The 21,177-nt window shown below is 46.8% G+C and overlaps 1 long non-coding RNA gene across 2 annotated transcripts in view; it reads left to right on the top strand.

Annotated features, from left to right (window-relative positions):
• The window catches only part of LOC141046695 (uncharacterized), a 218,457-nt gene that overhangs the window by 114,673 nt on the left and 82,607 nt on the right, over positions 1–21,177 (top strand). Inside the window, exon 3 of one of the 2 annotated variants that reach the window (XR_012219629.1) lies at positions 8,868–9,040. The exons of the other annotated variant lie outside the window; for it this stretch is intronic. This is a non-coding gene — a long non-coding RNA (uncharacterized lncRNA). Of the gene's footprint in view, positions 1–8,867; positions 9,041–21,177 lie in introns of those variants that run through there. 2 annotated transcript variants of the gene reach the window in all.

The raw sequence follows: 21,177 nt of genomic DNA, 5'->3' as shown, positions 1-21,177 counted from the left end.
GGACGTCATCGCGGGCATTTTCGCAAAGGATTACTGGGAACGGATGCGCGGGACGTCGGAGGGTAAGAATAACACCATTTTTTATTTTTTTTTGCATTCTATCTTTTACTACTGATGCTGCATAGGCGGCCTCAGTGTTTGACGAGTGTGACCAACTTTTTACTACTGTTTGACGAGTGTGACCAACCTGTCAATCAGTTCTCCAAACGATGCTACAGATCGCTTGGAAAACACTAGCATTTTGCAAGCTAAATACGCTTGCAAAATGCTAGTTTTTCCGCGGGAAAATCGCGGGAATTTAAAATGCGATTTTCCCGCGGACTGGAATTCCGGAATTCTCGCGGTAATTTCCGCGAGAGTTCCGGTACGTGTGCACTTAGCCTTAGTGTGGATTTCGCCTGTGTTTTTACACCTGCGGATTCCTAGAATGGAATAGGTGTAAAGACGCTGCGGAATCTGCGCAAAGAATTGACATGCTGCGGAAAATAAACCGCTGCGTTTTCCGCAGCATGTGCACAGCGGTTTTTGTTTTCCATAGGATAACATGGTACTGTACATCCCTTGGAAAACTGCTGCGGATCCGCAGGGCCAAATCCGCAACGTGTGCACATACCCAAATTCCTCCTGACATGTGCGCAAACCTCATCATCAACTACAAAAAAAGTCTGACTGCTGTGCTTGCCAACAAGGGTTTTGCTACCAAGTATTAAGTCTTGTTTGCCAGAGGGACCAAATACTTATTTCTCACTGCAAAATGCAAATACATTTTATATAATTTATACAATATGATTTTCTGGATTTTATTTTTGATATTCTATCTTTCAATGTTAAAATTAACCTACCCTTAAATTTATAGACTGTTCATGTCTTTGTCAGTGGGCAAACTTACAAAATCAGAAAGGGATCAAATAATTATTTCCTTCACTGTATATATGTCCTGGGTATGATGAGTGATCTGTATACAGTACAGCGTATGTACTTCCCGTGCATGATGGGAGTTATCTGTATGTGATACATGTCTAAAACAGAAAAAAACGACCAGCACATTCAAGCTAGTGTGAACAGGTGCAAGCTAGGACAACCAAGTCAATAAATCTAAATAAAAATAGTTGCACTCTGTGCTAAAAACAACTAATTTTGAAAATTGGAACTGCATTACTGCATAGAAAATACGTAAGTGCTATATTATGTAAATATGAAATGTTGAAAATGTAAGTACAATATTGCTACAGAAAAAAATTCTACAGAAAAATTGAAGATAAATAGCTCATAAATTTGCCAAATCATGAGCTCCCAGCAGCCATCGACAAGGTGTACCTTATTGATGGGAACATATCCTGATATAACACCTCTCCTGGGCTGAAAAGCCTACAATATATAGGACAGGAAGGATTCAGCTAATTAAAACCCCTTAGGCTGATGGGTGTAGGAGTGCTCAGGTCAGGATGAGTTTTCTACAAACAGAAAAAAACATACTGGCACATCCAAACTATTGTGAACAGTTATAAAACCTACAAATGTGATACATAACTAAATTGATAGAAGATATTTTAAAAACATCACCGAGAATAGAAACAAGGGAAAAGTCCAACAGGTGGAAAACGTACAGGGAAGTGTGGGGTAAGTATATGCACAAATAAATTATTACTAGAACACCAGCAGCAAAATCACATACATGATCCAAAAGTGAACGTGGTAAATGATGCTAAATCAGTGTGACTGTCTATGCATAAATAATTACTTAAATACATAAATATAGTAAAAGAACAGTACAGATCTAAAGTGCATCAAGTAAACAGGATCTGTGTGGATAAAGATCAGTGTGTATAGTATCAATGTGCAAAGTTGGTAATGATAAACAGCTGCTGAAAGAGTAGGAAAATAGCCTATATAGCACAGGCAGCAACGTAACAAATAATTAATAAAATAGATGTTGCTATGGCAGATTAAAGAAGTGTTTAAGTAAATTTAAAATCCAACTCCATGTGAAGGATAACCCATGATAGCAAAGACATGCTGAGACAGAAGTGTGTAACCTATAAAGTGCCTGTACAGTATATAAAGTGCATATGCAAGAAAAAGCAGCAGTATACTAACCGGCAAACGAACCCTGCACCTGCCCCGATGCGCGTTTCGCTGAGTTTTGACGAGGGGATATGAAGAGAATGTGTGGAAATGTATTTAAATCGTAAGCAGTCAATCATGTGCAGTGGTTAATTGGAAGCAGCTGGCATTAGGTGTGCCGTAACCCATGCATGGTGTTGCCGACGTGTGTCCCCCTCTTCTGACAGACTCTGCTGTACAGCCTGTGTTCTCCCTCTGCTGACAGACTGCTGTACAGACTGTTTCCGCTTTGCTGACAGACTTCTGTACAGCCTGTGTTTCCCCTCTGCTGTACAGCCTGTGTCCCCCCTCTGCTGAGAGACTTCTGTACAGCCTGTGTTCCTCCTCTGCTATATAGCCTGTGTGCCCCCGTCTGCTGTACAACATGTGTTCCTCCACTGCTATACAGCCTGTGTGCCCCCCTCTGCTCTACAGCCTGTGCCCCCCTCCGCTGTACAGCCCGTGTCCCCCCCTCTGCTGTACAGCCTGTGTGCCCCCCTCCGCTGTACAACCTGTGTCCCCCTCTGCTGACACTCTGCTGTACAGCCTGTGTCCCCCTCTGCTGTACAGCCCGTTTCCCCCCTCCTCTGCTGTACAGCCTGTGTCCCCCTCTGCTGTACAGCCAGTTTCCCCCCTCCTCTGCTGTACAGCCTGTGTCCCCCTCTGCTGTACAGCCCATTTCCCCCCTCCTCTGCTGTACAGCCTGTGTTCCCCTCTGCTGTACAGCCCATTTCCCCCCTCCTCTGCTGTACAGCCTGTGTTCCCCTCTGCTGTACAGCCCATTTCCCCCCTCCTCTGCTGTACAGCCTGTGTTCCCCTCTGCTGACACTCTGCTGTACAGCCCATTTCCCCCCTCCTCTGCTGTACAGCCTGTGTCCCCCTCTGCTGACACTCTGCTGTACAGCCCGTTTCCCCCTCCTCTGCTGTACAGCCTGTGTTCCCCTCTGCTGACACTCTGCTGTACAGCCTGTGTCCCCCTCTGCTGTACAGCCCGTTTCCCCCTCCTCTGCTGTACAGCCTGTGTCCCCCTCTTCTGACACTCTGCTGTACAGCCTGTGTCCCCCTCTGCTGACACTCTGCTGTACAGCCTGTGTCCCCCTCTGCTGTACAGCCCGTTTCCCCCCTCCTCTGCTGTACAGCCTGTGTCCCCCTCTGCTGACACTCTGCTGTACAGCCTGTGTCCCCCTCTGCTGTACAGCCCGTTTCCCCCCTCCTCTGCTGTACAGCCTGTGTCCCCCTCTGCTGTACAGCCAGTTTCCCCCCTCCTCTGCTGTACAGCCTGTGTCCCCCTCTTCTGTACAGCCCATTTCCCCCCTCCTCTGCTGTACAGCCTGTGTTCCCCTCTGCTGTACAGCCCATTTTCCCCCTCCTCTGCTGTACAGCCTGTGTTCCCCTCTGCTGTACAGCCCATTTCCCCCCTCCTCTGCTGTACAGCCTGTGTCCCCCTCTGCTGACACTCTGCTGTACAGCCCGTTTCCCCCTCCTCTGCTGTACAGCCTGTGTTCCCCTCTGCTGACACTCTGCTGTACAGCCTGTGTCCCCCTCTGCTGACACTCTGCTGTACAGCCCGTTTCCCCCTCCTCTGCTGTACAGCCTGTGTCCCCCTCTTCTGACACTCTGCTGTACAGCCTGTGTCCCCCTCTGCTGACACTCTGCTGTACAGCCTGTGTCCCCCTCTGCTGTACAGCCCGTTTCCCCCCTCCTCTGCTGTACAGCCTGTGTTCCCCTCTGCTGACACTCTGCTGTACAGCCTGTGTCCCCCTCTGCTGACACTCTGCTGTACAGCCTGTGTCCCCCTCTGCTGACACTCTGCTGTACAGCCCGTTTCCCCCTCCTCTGCTGTACAGCCTGTGTCCCCCTCTTCTGACACTCTGCTGTACAGCCTGTGTCCCCCTCTGCTGACACTCTGCTGTACAGCCTGTGTCCCCCTCTGCTGTACAGCCCGTTTCCCCCCTCCTCTGCTGTACAGCCTGTGTTCCCCTCTGCTGACACTCTGCTGTACAGCCTGTGTCCCCCTCTGCTGACACTCTGCTGTACAGCCCGTTTCCCCCTCCTCTGCTGTACAGCCTGTGTCCCCCTCTGCTGACACTCTGCTGTACAGCCCGTTTCCCCCTCCTCTGCTGTACAGCCTGTGTTCCCCTCTGCTGACACTCTGCTGTACAGCCTGTGTCCCCCTCTGCTGACACTCTGCTGTACAGCCTGTGTCCCCCTCTGCTGACACTCTGCTGTACAGCCTGTGTCCCCCTCTGCTGACACTCTGCTGTACAGCCTGTGTCCCCCTCTGCTGACACTCTGCTGTACAGCCTGTGTCCCCCTCTGCTGACACTCTGCTGTACAGCCTGTATCCCCCTCTGCTGACACTCTGCTGTACAGCCTGTGTCCCCCTCTGCTGTACAGCCCGTTTCCCCCCTCCTCTGCTGTACAGCCTGTGTTCCCCTCTGCTGACACTCTGCTGTACAGCCTGTGTCCCCCTCTGCTGACACTCTGCTGTACAGCCCGTTTCCCCCTCCTCTGCTGTACAGCCTGTGTCCCCTCTGCTGACACTCTGCTGCACAGCCCGTGTCCCCCCTCTGCTGATGACAGACTCTACTGTACAGCTTGTGTTTGGCTTCCCATGGCTACTGACTGATAATGCATGTTTGTCACACAATCTGACTGTATACAGTGCAGCTCTGGGACATTCCTCCGTCTGTCAGTTCATCCTAGTCTTCTGAATGTCATTACCGCACCTTATTCCTCTCTCAGGTGCTTGAATTAAGTGTTGATCTAATTGTGTTCTGAAATCTCCTGTCACATATTACCCCTCCCTGTGTGTTATCTAATATATGTGGTCCAGGAACTATCAAAACAAAGAAAGACTGAATCCTGTGTCCCTGTCAGAGATGTTGGGATTAATTGTCCCTGTATGCCGTATTGTATCCTGAAATTAATTTGCCCTCTCTGATCCAATCTACACCCTTCCTCCAAATACTCAAGTGGGCTCACAGTGTCCTGTCTTCACAGTCAGTCTGCAGTGAATTAGGTCAATTAAAATAATAAAAATAATAGTTTTATGGATTTGATTAATCATTCAGTTTTCTGTTATGTTGTGGGACTGTGGTTTGCAGGGTATAGGTCCAGGTGGCTATAAGATGAGGGGCCCACACTTCTTACTTCCCTCTTTACCTTCTTTTTAGGGTATGTGAACACGTTGCGGATTTTGATGCGTTTCCGCAGTGTTTTTGGACGCGCGGAATCGCCTCAAATCTGCAGTGCAGAGTGCACACAATGTTAATGAATTGGAAATGCAAAAACGCTGTGCACATGCTGCGGAAAATTCCATGTGGAATCACAGCGTTTTATTTTCCACAGCATGTCAATTCTTTTTGCGGATCCGCAGCTGCGGTTTCCATTCTTTCTCTCCCTCTCCCAGAAGCACAAGGGAGAAAGTTCACAAACCAAATCTGCACAGCAAAAAAGCACGAAATTCCGCAAGGAATCTGCATCAATTTTCTGATGAGATGTTGATTCTCTGCAAAAAATTCCGCAGGCTATTCCGCAACGTGTGCACATACCCTAAATGTAACATCTGAGAGTGAGCACAGGTATAGGTCTGTAGGACAGGACAGACCGAGGGCTCAATTACCCACAGCCTGGTATATGCTGGGCCATGATCCTCTATGTAGTGGTGATTTGCTGCCATCAAGTGGTTGCTTTAATAATGATGACCCTTATTCTGCACCTACCACTTCTAGTAGTGCTGATTCCAGGACCTAGAAGGAGATCTCCGTTTTCACAGAAAATGCACTCATATCAGTTACTTGTGTGAACAGGGCACCAATTGAAATGAAGTCTAGTTACCAAATATAGCTTCTTTCACCTTTTTTTTCTTCTTCAACGTACAAATAAATCTCCTGTTGCTGCTTGGAAACCATGAACAAGTTGCTATTGATGGAGCTGGCTTTCAGTAGTATCATTTTTGTAAGGTTTGGGGCTCTCATTGGCTCTGTAACAGTTTTATACCCCAGAAGCCCTGATCATAAACATATGCATGTCCAGTTCTGGTCTCTGGTGTATTAAAAGGAATTTTTGGATGTGAGAATGCATATTTGTTATTAATAAAAGCCTGCATGTTGATGGTTTCCATATATCAATATAGTAAAATAAACTAGGAATTCTAGATATTTTTTTAGAGTTTCTCTTCTGTTGATCGATTTAGTATTGTGTTCAGCATTTTCTGGATCATGTTGACTACACGGTGACAGGTATTTCTTCTAAGTGAGCGTTAACTATCCTTTAGAGCAAGTTTCAACAATATTCATTTTATTTGGGTGATTTTTTTAACAATATCTGGAAGCGGATTATAGTTGTAGTCCATAAGATGAGTAATGAACCATAACAGAGTAAATGAAAATTTGTTCAATTAAACAAGTAAGTAGGAAGGTATATTCAAAGAAGAATCAACAGAGAGAAAAAAAGGTTAATGCAAGAGGAAAAGATTGTGGATGGAAAATTTAGGAAATGTGAGGGGAAGGAAAGAAAAGGGCATAGGAGAAGGTTGGATCAGATAAACGTGGAGAGTATGGACAGGGGAAAAGATCATCCTTAGCGAAACAGTATTTATCATAAAACAATTTTCAATTTGCTTTGTTAAATATGTAATTGTACTTCTTGGCATATAAAGAGGCTTTTTACCTAAAAGGTGGAATTCCGACTTGAGGAAAGAAATGGGTTCCAAGATGACCATGTGGAATAGTATTTTCTTAAAGCAATATTTCTTACAGCATAAGAATGTTTAAAAGAGTTATGGGTAGACATTCTTTTCATTATTTCTGAAATGAAGGGAACATCTATTGATTTCCACTTAGATGCTATAAGTATTTTTGTTACAGCAAATAGATGGATTGCGAGATATTTAATTTTAGGGGGATTCTATTTGAATCAAGTGAGAACTAAACCAGTTGAGGAGACAATTCAACTACAGAGTTGTTAACATTGCTCAATAAGGCTAGGTTCACATTTGCGGTTTAGTCCGCAGCGCTTCTTCCGCAAACGCATGCATGCTTTTGCGGACGATAGGCAAATGCTATTTCCCAGTAAATTTTGAATTTACACAAGACAAGGCCAATGGGCGTGTCTTATGTTAATTGTTGCGTACACAAAGCATGGGGTACTCAGGGACATGCGTTTGTATGCGTTCAGGTGCGTTTGCATACGGTTGCGTCGTTTCGCGTTATGCGGCGAGGCGCAGCGAAAGTATCGTGTTGCATTTTTTGCAGCGTCAAATATCCGCAGTCATCTGCATGTGGATGACTGCGGATATTTGACGCTGCAAAAAATGCAACACGATACGTTCGCCGCGCCCTGCCGCATACCGCGAAACGACGCAACCGTACGCAAACGCACCCGAGCGCATACAAACGCATGTCCCTGAGTACCCCATGTTAAAGGTAGGTACGCAGGACGCATGCAGATTTATGCACATCAAACGCTGCGGACTCAGCCGCAAATGTGAAACCAGCCTAAATTAGCTACCTCTTTCTACAGGTCGATTATTTTAGGACATGACCAGAAAATATGTAATATGTTAGCAATGTGAGTCCAGTTCCTCCAGTATAAGTCTGATCCAGTGGCTTAACTACAAAGTTATGGGCCCCGGTGCGAAATTTCAAATGGGCCTCCCCAATGCCAAAATACACGCACATCTCCGCTCTGTAAACCTCGTACACGCTCCGCTCCGTACACGCTCTGCTCCTTTCTTTCCACCTCATACACATGCGGCTCCGCTCCATACACTTCGTACGCAGGCGGCTTCTCTCTGCACACCTCTTGCACACCTCGTATACACACGACCACGCTCCATATCTTCGTACACACACGGCTCCGCTCTGTACACCTCGTACACACACTGCTTCGCTCCTTACACCTCGTACACACACGGCTCCGCTTCGTACACACACGGCTCCTCTCCATCCACCTCATACACATTCAGGTCCACTCCATACACTTCGTACACACGCGGCTTCTCTCCGTACACTTTGTACGCACACGGCTCCACTTCATACACACACGACTCCGCTCGCCTCATACACACACGGCTGCGCTCCGTACACTTCGTACACACGGCTCTGCTCCGTACACCTTGTACACACACAGCTCCGCTCCGTACACCTCGTACACACACATGGCTCTACTCAGTACACCTCTTAGATACGCGGCTGTGCTCCGTACACCTCTTACACACCCGGCTCCGCTCAGTACACCTCGTACACACCCGACTCCGCTCCGTACACCTCGTACACACGCGACTCCGCTCCGTACACCTCGTACACACGCGACTCCGCTCCGTACACCTCGTACACACGCGACTCCGCTCCGTACACCTCGTACACACGCGACTCCGCTCCGTACACCTCGTACACACGCGACTCCGCTCCGTACACCTCGTACACACGCGACTCCGCTCCGTACACCTCGTACACACGCGACTCCGCTCCGTACACCTCGTACACACGCGACTCCGCTCCGTACACCTCATACACACGCGACTCCGCTCCGTACACCTCGTACACACGCGACTCCGCTCCGTACACCTCGTACACACGCGACTCCGCTCCGTACACCTCGTACACACGCGACTCCGCTCCGTACACCTCGTACACACGCGACTCCGCTCCGTACACCTCGTACACACTTTCCATCATCCAGCATGGCAGAGTCCTACACACACACACCTGCCTGATCATGTGACCCCTGACTCCTCCCCTCCTGTGACCTCATCACAGGTCCTGTGCGCAGAGAGCAGCCAATTGCAGCCTGGCAGTCAAAGAACAGAGCTTCACAGCCAATGAGCGACTGCACCTCTGCGATCGGGCTCCTAAAGACTCCGGGCTCCCTCGCAGCTGCGACCGCGGTAGTCCCGCCACTGGTCCGATCCATCCTCAAAAATCTTCTTTAATCTGACAGGTGTGTAGAACCAATGAGATAAGATTTTAAAATAATTCTCATGAATATTAACATTTACATTTGATTTTGTATGTTATTTCAATTGCTTCTTTCCATGACGCAGGCAAAAAAATATATATACATATCTTCTTCCCACTTAACCATGTGTTTTGACTTTTCGATAGTTACGTCACTATTGAAGAGTGGATACAGATTTTGTTCCAAATAGTATTTAGAGCAAGTTTCCACGTGGCAAAAATGCTTACAGTACCAAATAAGTGCATCTCATTCCCACACTGCGCAATAGATAGCTGCAAGGTACATTGACCAGAGCTGTGGTGTATAAATAGGCAGCAGGTCATTTATTCTACAGATGTGTATTTCACTTTCTGCTTTACAAAGGCTGAAACGTGCAGAATGGCCACACTCTTTCTGCTGCAGATTTCACACTTATTTTTTCTAAAATCCCAAACATTTACGCCTCGTGAAATCTTTACCCTTCAGTAATTCTTCCATGTGCAGGAAAGAATCATAAGTATTTTTTTCTTAGTTGCACAGTTGTCTGAAAGGCATTACTTGAGGGAGAGATGTGTGAAATTCTTATCTGTGGGCTCTGGCAGTGACTCTGTGAATCTGGTCGGTTAGGCCTCTTTCACACTTTAGTTTTTTGCATCAGTTATAATCCGCCAAAAAGGCGGACAAGCGGATCCGTTCTCAACTGATGTGAATGGATGGCACAGGATCCGTTTTCAGACGGATCGTGAAAATGAAGAAATTTAAAGGAATCGCTGGGAGAGAGAGAGAGAGAGAGAGAGAGAGAGAGAGAGAGAGAGAGAGAGAGAGAGAGAGAGAGAGAGAGAGAGAGAGAGAGAGAATTTTTTTTTGTCCGGCACCCAGAAAGAAATTCGGGTTAAATCAGTGTTTGCAGGATCCGCCAGAGGAAAAAACGTTACAAGCTCCGTTTTGAAATTTTTGAGGATGGTGACGGACAGCAACTTTTGGCGGATCCTCACAAAAAACCGATGCAACGGACAGCAATCCGTCACAATCCGCCATTAATGCAAGTCAATGGGAAAAAAACGGATCCTCAAAAAAATTTTGAGGATCCGTTTTTTTTCAAAACCTGGCGGATTGTGACTGATTGTAAAAAACGGAAGTGTGAAAGAGGCCTAATATGGGAAACCTGGTCTGTGATGAGTCTGTGAATGGCAGGGCTGGACTGTCATTGAGGAGGTACTCTGCTGCCATCTAGTGGAAAAACACTCCAACTGCAATAGCTGAACTAATTGTCATGTAGCCTAAGAACGTGTGAAATGTGCAGCCCACACGCATCATCGTCACAGTGATATCCACAGCGGAAAATCTTCATGGAAATCTACCCCAAGGGCTCATTCCTACATCAGTGATTTTTGTTATTCACAAATAAACATTAAGATTTTTTTCAGTGTTCGGTCAATGTGTCCTTTTTTACCGTCAGGATTTTTTAACTTCCCTTATCAAGCAAAAATGATAATGGGACAGCATACAAATTACATCTTGCTGGTGTCTTATCCTCGCACCCCCCATATTATCTATAGTAAATTATGGTGTAAAGTCCTGATCTGTCAGCTTGGCATACCTTTACAGAGGTAAGAGATTATGTATGGCCCTTTATTACCTACAGGACAAGCAGCGAATTCCCCAAAAAGACTGGAGCTATATTAATATTGTGCAGTCGCCTCTTCCCAGGAGCTGCCACCAGACAGTGAATCCTGGCTTGACACATCTTGTCTGTGGGTGTGATGTCAGGCGCTGGTTTTTAATTAACTTGAGAATGTTTGGCAATGCGACCTAAATACAGGAGGGTGAGGATGGTGTTAAGTCGCCACTGGGGAATCTGATTTCTCACCGCAGATCGAAACTTGCTCACACATACCGCACATCATCATTATGTATAAAGCCGAAATCCTACAGAAGGGTCAGGAAACTTCCACAAAGGCAATAATTCCCCTTTGTGTTCTACAGAAAAATGTCAAATATAAACCTATTCATGACAGTCTATATGTTACTTATTGTAGGATAAGGTAGAGATGCAGAGAGATGACAAGCATGATTTAGTTTACACCCTTGTCCAAAGTTAGTAGTGCATTATACTGTATAATGTTCTTATATTTTTTATCCATAGGTGGCAGTATTATAGTAGTTATATTCTTGGACATAGGGGCAGTATTATAGTAGTTATATTCTTGTACATAGGATCAGTATTATAGTAGTTATATCCTTGTACATAGGGGCAGTATTATAGTAGTTATATTCTTGTACATAGGAACAGTGTTATAGTAGTCATATTCTTGTACATAGGGGCAGTATTATAGTAGTTATATTCTTGTACATAGGAGCAGTGTTATAGTAGTTATATTCTTGTACATAGGAACAGTATTATAGTAGTTATATTCTTGTACATAGGGGGCAGTATTATAGTAGTTATATTCTTGTACATAGGAGCAGTATTATAGTAGTTATATTCTTGTACATAGGGGCAGTATAATAGTAGTTATATTCTTGTACATAGGAGCAGTGTTATAGTAGTTATATTCTTGTACATAGCGAGCAGTATTATAGTATATTCTTGTACATAGAGGTAGTATTATAGTAGTTATATTCTTGTACATAGCGAGCAGTATTATAGTATATTCTTGTACATAGAGGTAGTATTATAGTAGTTATATTCTTGTACATAGCGAGCAGTTTTATTGTAGTTATATTCTTGTACATAGGGGCATTATTATAGTAGTTATATTCTTGTACATAGAGGTAGTATTATAGTAGTTATATTCTTGTACATAGCGAGCTGTTTTATTGTAGTTATATTCTTGTACATAGGGGGCAGTATTATAGTAGTTATATTCTTGTACATAGGGGCAGTATTATAGTAGTTATATTCTTGTACACAGCGAGCAGTATTATAGTATATTCTTGTACATAGAGGCAGTGTTATAGTAGTTATATTCTTGTACATAGGGGACAGTATTATAGTAGTTATATTCTTGTACATAGGGGGCAGTATTGTGGCGCCCACAGGAGTATGGTCGCCACAGTGGCATTGCCTTCCTCCAGGGAGGGTGATGTCAGGCTTGGAAGCAATGAAGGGTCTCTCTAGCAGTTAACCATAACATGCAACACAGTTCCCACTCCGGGCCAGCAGAGGGAGCTCTGAACCAGAATTGGGGGAAGAGTGCTCTCTGAGGGCCAGGAAGGGGAAATTAGTCAGTTCTGTGAGGAGGGCGAAGTGTGTGGAGAGAGAAGCTGGGAGACTGAGCAGAGTTGAGAGCTCGTTCCCAGCTGGAGCGCATGATCTGGATCCTGGTCTCCAAGGTTGTATGGATACAGACGGTCCTGCAATAGAAACCAGAATAGGAAGGAATAGGAAGCTGTAAATGCTCTATTCCCATCTAAGACTCGGAGGCACAACAGCGACGTGTGAGCCAAAGGAGATAGAAGGCTACAGCTGTCTGCCATATGAGGTAGATCTAAAAGGAAATAAGGAGGAACTTCAGTGTAACACAGTGCTGCATGTCCCTCAAGTAAGCGCTAGGAAGGAGACTACACAACCTATCTGCATAGAGAGTTTCCTGAGTTGCTTTCAGGCTAATCAGCTCCGGTGTCATCTGTAATCTGGACCCTGGACTGCACTTACAAAGTAAAGGTAAAGAAACTACATTCCGCTGTGTCCTTGTCTTCTTTCTGCAACTTCTCCAGCACTGCTACATCTCTGTGCCAGACACTGCACCCTCTTCCCCAACACCGATCTACACTGCCCTGGGACTACAGCCCTGCCTGTGGAGGGCTACACCATCATTGCTGCACTACACCATCTGTCCCAGAGGATCTGTCTGCAGCGTCGGCTTAACATTTTCATTGCCGAACATCACAGGTGGCGTCACGAATCACTCAAACTTTATTCCCCCACTCTACCCCTTTTACATGGGCACCCAGGGCCACGGACCGGGTCACCGCTGCTGTGACATTCCCCTCTGAGAGACCGGCCTGGTACCGAGTACCCCACAGCCCTGGGAGGGCGACCCTTTTTGGCGTCAAGAACAGGATTTACGGAGCCCGGTGTCCCCCGGGTCCTGTGTGCCAGAGACTGTGTTGTGTGCATTAGACTGTTTGTACCATTGCCGCCATTATCCCGCTGCTTGGCGCGCACGGGAACCCAAGGAGGCGGGCCTTCGTGTGCGGAGCCAGCCGAAGAGCGCGAAGAAGTGAAGTGCCGTGCGGAAAGAGGACAGCGCGTGAGAAGTGGGAGGAGCAGAGGCCTGCAGCCCCGATCATCCAGCCTACAAAGCTGCAGCCGGTAAGCCTGCTCAACCCTGGGGCCTGGCTAATGTTAACCGGGGGGGGGGAGAGAATGTCGGAGGCACGCGCCGATGCAGCGGCGGACGCCCCCGCCAACCCCTCAGCGCCGCAAGATGCAGGGCCTAACGCGGCTGCGGCTCCAATAGCACCCACTGTAGCGGTCCCCATAATGCCGCTGTCTATGCCTTGCATACCGGGAGTGGCATGGCTACCGCAGTATTCAGGGAAGTCACATACCCTGAGTGACTTCAAAGAGAGACTGTGCAGTTTGTTTGAAGTGTATCCTCTGTCTGAAAGCCAGAAGGTGAACATCCTTATTGGGCTGCTAACAGGTGCAGCACAGAGAGAAGTAAAAGCCTGGCAGGACACTGATAAAGAGACTGTTACAAAGATTCTGGCCAAGCTAAGAAGCACCTTTGACACCCACCCTGCAGCTGAAATCAAGATGAGATTCTTTGGGTGTAAGCAGAAAGCGCAGAACAGTATACGGGACTATGCTCTTAACCTGCAGGAGGCGCTGCGAGCCGTCAAGCAGATTGACCCAGACAGTGTGAAAGATGGAGACGGACTGTTAAAGGAGCAATTCATTGAGGGACTCCTATCTTGTACCCACAGAGCTCAGCTATGCATCATAGCCCTACAAAACCCTGACCTAGACTTTGCTGATTTTAAAGACAGGGCTATCCGGATGCTGCATGAACCAAATGTCAGCCATCCAGCACCCCCTAGACGCCCAGTGATTACATACCACCAGGAAGCAACATCTTTCCCTTCCATCCCTGTGGAGGCTGATGCACAGACTCTGGACAAAGAACCATCTGCAGAACTGCGTCTTCAGGTCCAGGAGTTGACCAAGGGTATGGCTGCACTCGCTAAAGCAGTAAACGAGCAACCCCTGGGGCAGAGGGCCAACCCCCAGGAGTAGGACCACAAGGCCCAAAGAACTGGCGAGCCAAGTATGTTGGAGGGAGACCAGTCCTCCCAGTGGTGATTGACGGTATCCCCATGAACGCTTTGCTGGACACTGGCTCCCAGGTGACAACTATGCCCTATATTTACAAGCGGTATTGGGCTGATTCTGAACTTACTCGCGGCCCAAGTGATGAACTCACAGTAGTTGCCAGTAATGGTCAGTCTTTACCGCAAGTGGGATGTAAAGAAATTACTGTTAAAGTGGGTCGAGTAGAGTTAAAATCTCAACGTCTGATAGTTGTGGATATTGATCGACCAGAATGTAACCCAATGTGGTCTTGGTACCAATGTGATTGAAAATTGTCTTTCCGAGGTTATTGTCTTGTTGCAACATGTGGCTGAGACTGCTGGTTCCAGTGAACAACGAGTCCTGCAGAAGGAGATCAAGGCCCTGATGCAAAGACAGCAGGTAGAACTGTCTGGCGGAGAAATTGGCAGCGTCAGAGTGAGTGATTCTTTCCCAATTGCAATACCCCCAAATGTGAAATGTTGATTTGGTGTCGGGCAGCCATAGGCCTCAGAGGAAAAGATTACCAGGCAATGGTAGAACCAGTGTACTCTGATAGCAAGCCCACTGTGCTGACAGCCAGAGGAGGGGTAGTTGATGTCAGAAAAGGGAGAGTACCAGTATGCCTCTTGAATTGTGGGGAGGAGGAGACCACAATACCTCGGTATGCCACAGTTGCTAAGCTGCTTACTGTCAGTAACAATGCAATACGGGCAGCAGAGCCCTTGGTGTCATCCGACCAGGTGGAGGACAATGGCTCTGTAAAGCAGCTGGAGGAGTGGTGTCACCAGCTGCAGGTGGGAACTGACTCCACCCCTTCATACCAAAAGAGTGGGGTTTACCGAGTGACTCAGGAGTATGAGCGGGTATTCAGTAAACACCCTCTAGACTTTGGGAAGGCAAAAGGGGTTCAACACCATATCCCCACTGGAGATCATCCACCCATTAAAGAAAGGTACCGGCCTATACCCCCAACACAATATCAATGTGCCAAAGGTATGTTGCGGGAAATGAAGGAGGCTGGGGTGATCAGAGATAGTTGTAGCCCGTGGGCAGCACCAATAGTCTTTGTGAAAAAGAAGGATGGTACCATGAGAATGTGTGTTGATTACACAAAAATTAACAGCATTACACATAAAGATGCCTACCCATTACCCAGAATTGAGGAGTCATTAGCTGCACTTAAAACTGCTAACTATTTTTCCACCTTGGATCTCACTAGTGGGTACTGGCAGGTTCCCGTGGCAGAGGCAGACAAGGCGAAAACAGCATTTACCACTCCAATGGGTCTCTGTGAGTTCAACTACATGCCGTTCGGGCTCTGCACCGCTCCAGGGACATTCCAACGGTTAATGGAATGCTGTCTTGGGCACAAGAACTTCGAGACAGTCCTATTGTACCTTGATGATGTCATTGTTTTCTCCAAGACTTATGAAGACCATCTGAAGCACCTGGCTGAGGTGTTTGAAGCCTTGTCCAACTTTGGCCTGAAGGTGAAGCCTTCCAAATGCCACCTACTGAAGCCCAAGGGTCAGTACCTCGGTCATGTAGTGAGTGCAGAAGGTGTGGCACCGGATTCTGACAAAGTCACAGTCATCCGGGACTGGCAGAAGCCCAACAACCTCCATGAAGTACGTCAATTCCTCGGGCTGGTAGGCTACTACCGAAGGTTCATCAAAGGCTTCACTGAGATAGCCACTCCTATGCAAAATCTTCTGGTGGGTCAGCCCAAGAAGGCCAGAAAGCAGAGTCCTACATTCGAATGGAATGAGCAGCTGGAGAAGTCTTTCACTCGACTGAAAATGGCTCTCACAGGAGATGAAGTTCTGGCTAACCCAGATTATGACCAACCCTTTGTGTTGTATACTGATGCCAGCAACGTGGGACTTGGAGCAGTACTGTCACAGGTACAGAATGGCAAAGAAAGAGTGATCTCCTACGCCAGCAGGAAGCTTCGTCCCACTGAAAGGAACCCTGACATCTACAGTTCCTTCAAGCTGGAGTTCCTCGCCATAGTCTGGGCTGTGAATGAATGATTCAAGCATTACCTAGCTTCAGCCAAGTTTACCATCTTCACGGACAACAACCCGTTGACTCACTTGGAAACTGCCAAGCTAGGTGCACTGGAGCAGTGATGGATGGCTCAGCTGTCTAACTATAAATTCACCATCAAGTACCGAGCAGGGCACAAGAATGCTGATGCACTGTCCAGAATGCCTAATCTGCCAGATGCAGGAGAAGACCCTGAGGCACTTGAAGAAATTGAGTTACCTGCTTTCCACCGGCCAATTACAGCCCAACGTGCCCAAGGAGTGAGAAACAGATGGTCTGGCCTGAAAGAGGCCACCCTAAATCCATTGCCTTATCATGACTGGGCAGAAACGCAGGATAGCAACCCCGCAGTCCGCCTGGTGAAGGAGCTACTGTCACAAGCTGATTCACGCCCAGAGTCGGATGCTCCTGAAGAAACCCAGCAGTTGTGGAAGGAAAGAGGCCGGCTGTTCATCTATGAAGGAAAGCTGTGTCGGAGGAGTATCAATGCCCGCACTCATGAGTTGGTTTGGCAAGTGGTAATCCCAAAGAGGGTAGCATCAATGGTCTTGGAAGCATACCACAATGGAGCTGGACACTTCGGATGGAAGAAGTTGGAGGCCTTGCTCCGAGAGAGATTCTACTGGGCTGGTATGAGGGAAGCCATTGAAAATTGGTGCTGGGAGTGTGGACAATGCAACCTGCGCAGAAAGGACCGTAACAGCCAGCGAGCTCCTTTGCAGCCAATAATAACCAAACAACCACTTGAGTTGGTAGCCCTGGACCATGTGAAGCTGGTTCCAAGTCGTTCCGGCTACATTTATGCTCTTACCATCGTTGACCACTACTCGAGATTCCTGGTAGTCGTGCCTGTCAAGGATCAAACAGCCAGGACAGCAGTCAGAGCATTCCAGCAGCACTTTTGTCGACCACACAGATATCCCGAGCGAGTGCTTACAGATCAAGGTCCAGCCTTTGAGGCGGAAGTGTTCCAGGAATTCTGTAACTTGTATGGTTGCAAGAAGATCAGGACAACACCGTACCATCCACAGACCAAGGGCATGTGTGAAAAGATGAATCAGGTGGTGATTCATCTACTGAAGACCTTGCCTTTAGAAGAGAGAAATCTGTGGCCAGAAAAGTTGCCAGATCTGGTAGACCTCTACAACCACATTCTTGTGAATTCCACCAACTGCACTCCAGCCTACCTAATGAGAGCGAGGCCTGGCAAGCTGCCTATTGATTTAGATATGGGAGTCCTTACACCTGAGGTGACGTCACCAGATGCTGACTGGGACACAGAGACGCAGCAGCAATATCAAAGAGTACAAGAGTGTGTAGAAAAGAGTCGAGCTCAGGCAAGACAAATACAAGAAAGGCACTACAATCACCATGCACCTGCAGTTCCCTTGTCACCAGGAGAACAAGTCCTAAAAAGGAAGAGGAGGATGCATAAATTGGATGACCAATGGGAAGCTGAACCCTATATCATCTTACCATCAAACTTCGATAACACCAAGGTGTGCCTTATCAGTAAGGATGGGGGAGAAACCTCAGCAGCATTATCAAGAGATCATTTGAAATTGTGCCCTGACCAGTTAAAAGAAAGAATGGAAGAGCAAAACAACATCCAACCCATAGAGGAAGAAGAAAAGGTCAGCACTGTACTTGGAGAATTCCCTGCAAATTGGACTAGAGCGAATAATGCCATAGTGGTGCCAGTTTTGACCTTTCCCCAACTGGTAGTACAAGAAGAAGTGACTCGAGACCTCTGAAAATCAGGAAGTTCAGGTAGCAGATGCCACACCAGCAGTGGAGCCAGAGAATCCTCGCCCTGCCAGTGGTGAATCTGTCATACCCAAGGTGAGTCTAAGAGTCCGTAGATGGCTACTACCCAGTTTACCCACACCAGTGTTACGCAGGTCTGTCCGTAGTACCCAAGGCATACCAGCCCTCAGGTTTCGCATCTAAATAAGTTATGCAAATAATGTAAATGTTAACCTGTACATGTAAATATGTAACGTTTAAGTTTTGTGCCTGCAGAGACTCTGTAAGAACCCCTTGTATATAGTTCACCATTTGCCCAGGAATGGACCATGGACATTGACGCATGAACTAATCGTCACAGGACTATTTTTGGAGCTTTTGGTTTTTGTAATTTTTCATATTTCTTAAATCTTGTACATTTATAATTGTTTATTTGTTAATTTGTTCATATGTTTTTTTTTATCAGTCCAGGAGTACTGAATTTGCACTAGAGGGAATGTGGCACCCCCAGGAGTATGGTCGCCACAGTGGCATTGCCTTCCTCCAGGGAGGGTGATGTCAGGCTTGGAAGCAATGAAGGGTCTCTCTAGCAGTTAACCATAACATGCAACACAGTTCCCACTCCGGGCCAACAGAGGGCGCTCTGAACCAGAATTGGGGGAGGAGGGCCAGGAAGGGGAAATTAATCAGTTCTGTGAGGAGGGCGAAGTGTGTGGACGTGGAGAGAGAAGCTGGGAGACTGAGCAGAGTTGAGAGCTCGTTCCCAGCTGGAGCGCATGATCTGGAGCCTGGTCTCCAAGGTTGTATGAATACTGACGGTCCTGCAATAGAAACCAGAGGAATAGGAAGCTGTAAATGCTCTATTCCGATCTAAGACTTGGAAGCACAACAGCGACGTGTGAGCCAAAGGAGATAGAAGGCTGCAGCTGCCATACGAGGTAGATTTAAAAGGAAATAAGGAGGAACTTCAGTGTAACACAGTGCTGCATGTCCCTCAAGTAAGCGCTAGGAAGGAGACTACACAACCTATCTGCATAGAGAGTTTCCTGAGTTGCTTCCAGGCTAATCAGCTCCGGTGCCATCTGTAATCTGGACCCTGGACTGCACTTACAAAGTCAAGGTAAAGAAACTACATTCCGCTGTGTCCTTGCCTTCTTTCTGCAACTTCTCCAGCACTGCTACATCTCTGTGCCAGACACTGCACCCTCTTCCCCAACACCGATCTACACTGCCCTGGGACTACAGCCCTGTCTGTGGAGGGCTACACCATCATTGCTGCACCACACCATCTGTCCCAGAGGATCTGTCTGCAGCGTCGGCTTAACATCTTCATTGCTGAATACCACAGGTGGCGTCACAAATCACTCATAAACTTTATTCCACCACTCTACCCCTTTTACATGGGCGCCCAGGGCCACGGACCGGGTCACCGCTGCTGTGACATTCCCCTCTGAGAGACCGGCCCGGTACCGAGTACCCCACAGCCCTGGGAGGGCGACCCAGTATTATAGTAGTTATATTCTTGTACATAGAAGCAGTGTTATAGTAGTTATATTCTTGTACATAGCGAGCAGTATTATAGTAGTTATATTCTTGTACATAGAGGTAGTATTATAGTAGTTATATTTTTGTACATAGGAGCAGTGGTATAGTAGTTATATTCTTGTACATAGCGAGCAGTTTTATTGTAGTTTTATTCTTGTACATATCGAGCAGTATTATATGTAGGGATTTGCTCTGGTAGGCAATGGCAGGGCTGCAGTAAGGAGGCAACACACAGGCTTAACGTCCAACTTCAGTGGTTTAATGTCACTTTGATGACACTCAATTATACGCTTCTTCTCTTGACATCACGCCAGCCTTTCTAGAAAACACCGGCGATTGTCTAAACGCTGTGTCTAACATCATGTCCTCACTATATCTGAAACTGAACCTGTCAAAGACTGAACTCCTGGTGTTTCCTCCCTCTACTAATGTACCTATACCCAACATTGCCATTTCTGTGTGTGGTTCCACTATTACTCCCCAGCAACAGGACTGCTGTCTTGGGGTCATACTTGATTCCGAGCTTTCCTTTGCCCCCCACATTCGATCACTGACTTACTCTAGTCATCTGCACCTCAAAAACATTTCTAGAATTCGACCTTTTCTTACTTTTGACTCTGCAAAAACTCTTACTGTTTCTCTTATTCATTCTCGTCTGGACTATTGTAACTCTCTTCTAATCGGTCTCCCTCTTACCAAACTCTCCCCTCTCCAATCTGTCTTGAATGCTGCAGCCAGGATCATATTCCTCACCAATCATTACACCGATGCCTCTACCTTGTGCCAGTCACTACACTGGCTACCCATCTACTCCAGAATTCAGTATAAACTTATTACCCTCACCCACAAAGCCCTCCATGGCTCAGCACCACCCTACATCTCCTCCCTTGTTTCAGTAAACCACCCTATCCTCGCCCTCCGTTCTGCTTATGACCCGAGGTTAGCATCCTCAATAGTCAGAACCTCCCACTCCTGTCTCCAAGACTTTACATGTGCTGCGCCAATTCTTTGGAATGCACTTCCCAGGTCAATACGATTAGTCCCCAATACCCACAATTTTAAGCGTGCCCTGAAAACGCATTTATTCAGACTGGCCTATCGCCTCAACACATTAACCTAATCTATTCCTGTGTGGCACAGCCAAAAGTTTTACCATAACCAGATTCCCCGCATCATGTTCCCACATGCTTTATGCATCCATTAGCCCTCTGTGTTTGTACTGTTACACACTTAACATTATGGCTGATCCAAACAATCAGGGCAATTGTTACCACCCACCTTTCGTGTCTACCTCTTTCCTCATAGACTGTAAGCTTGCGAGCAGGGCCCTCATTCCTCTTTGTATTTGTTATAATCTATGTGATTATTGTTATGCTGTAATGTCTATTGTCTGTATAAATCCCCTCTGAAATGTAAAGTGCTGCGGAATATGTCGGCGCTATAGAAATAAAATTTATTATTATATTATTATTATTACTTTAAAAACAGCA

The sequence above is a fragment of the Dendrobates tinctorius genome, unplaced genomic scaffold, assembly GCF_039654945.1.
Source record: "Dendrobates tinctorius isolate UK_male_01 unplaced genomic scaffold, ASM3965494v1 ptg000120l, whole genome shotgun sequence".
NCBI lineage: Eukaryota > Metazoa > Chordata > Amphibia > Anura > Dendrobatidae > Dendrobates > Dendrobates tinctorius.
This window is presented reverse-complemented; position numbering and strand designations above follow the sequence as displayed.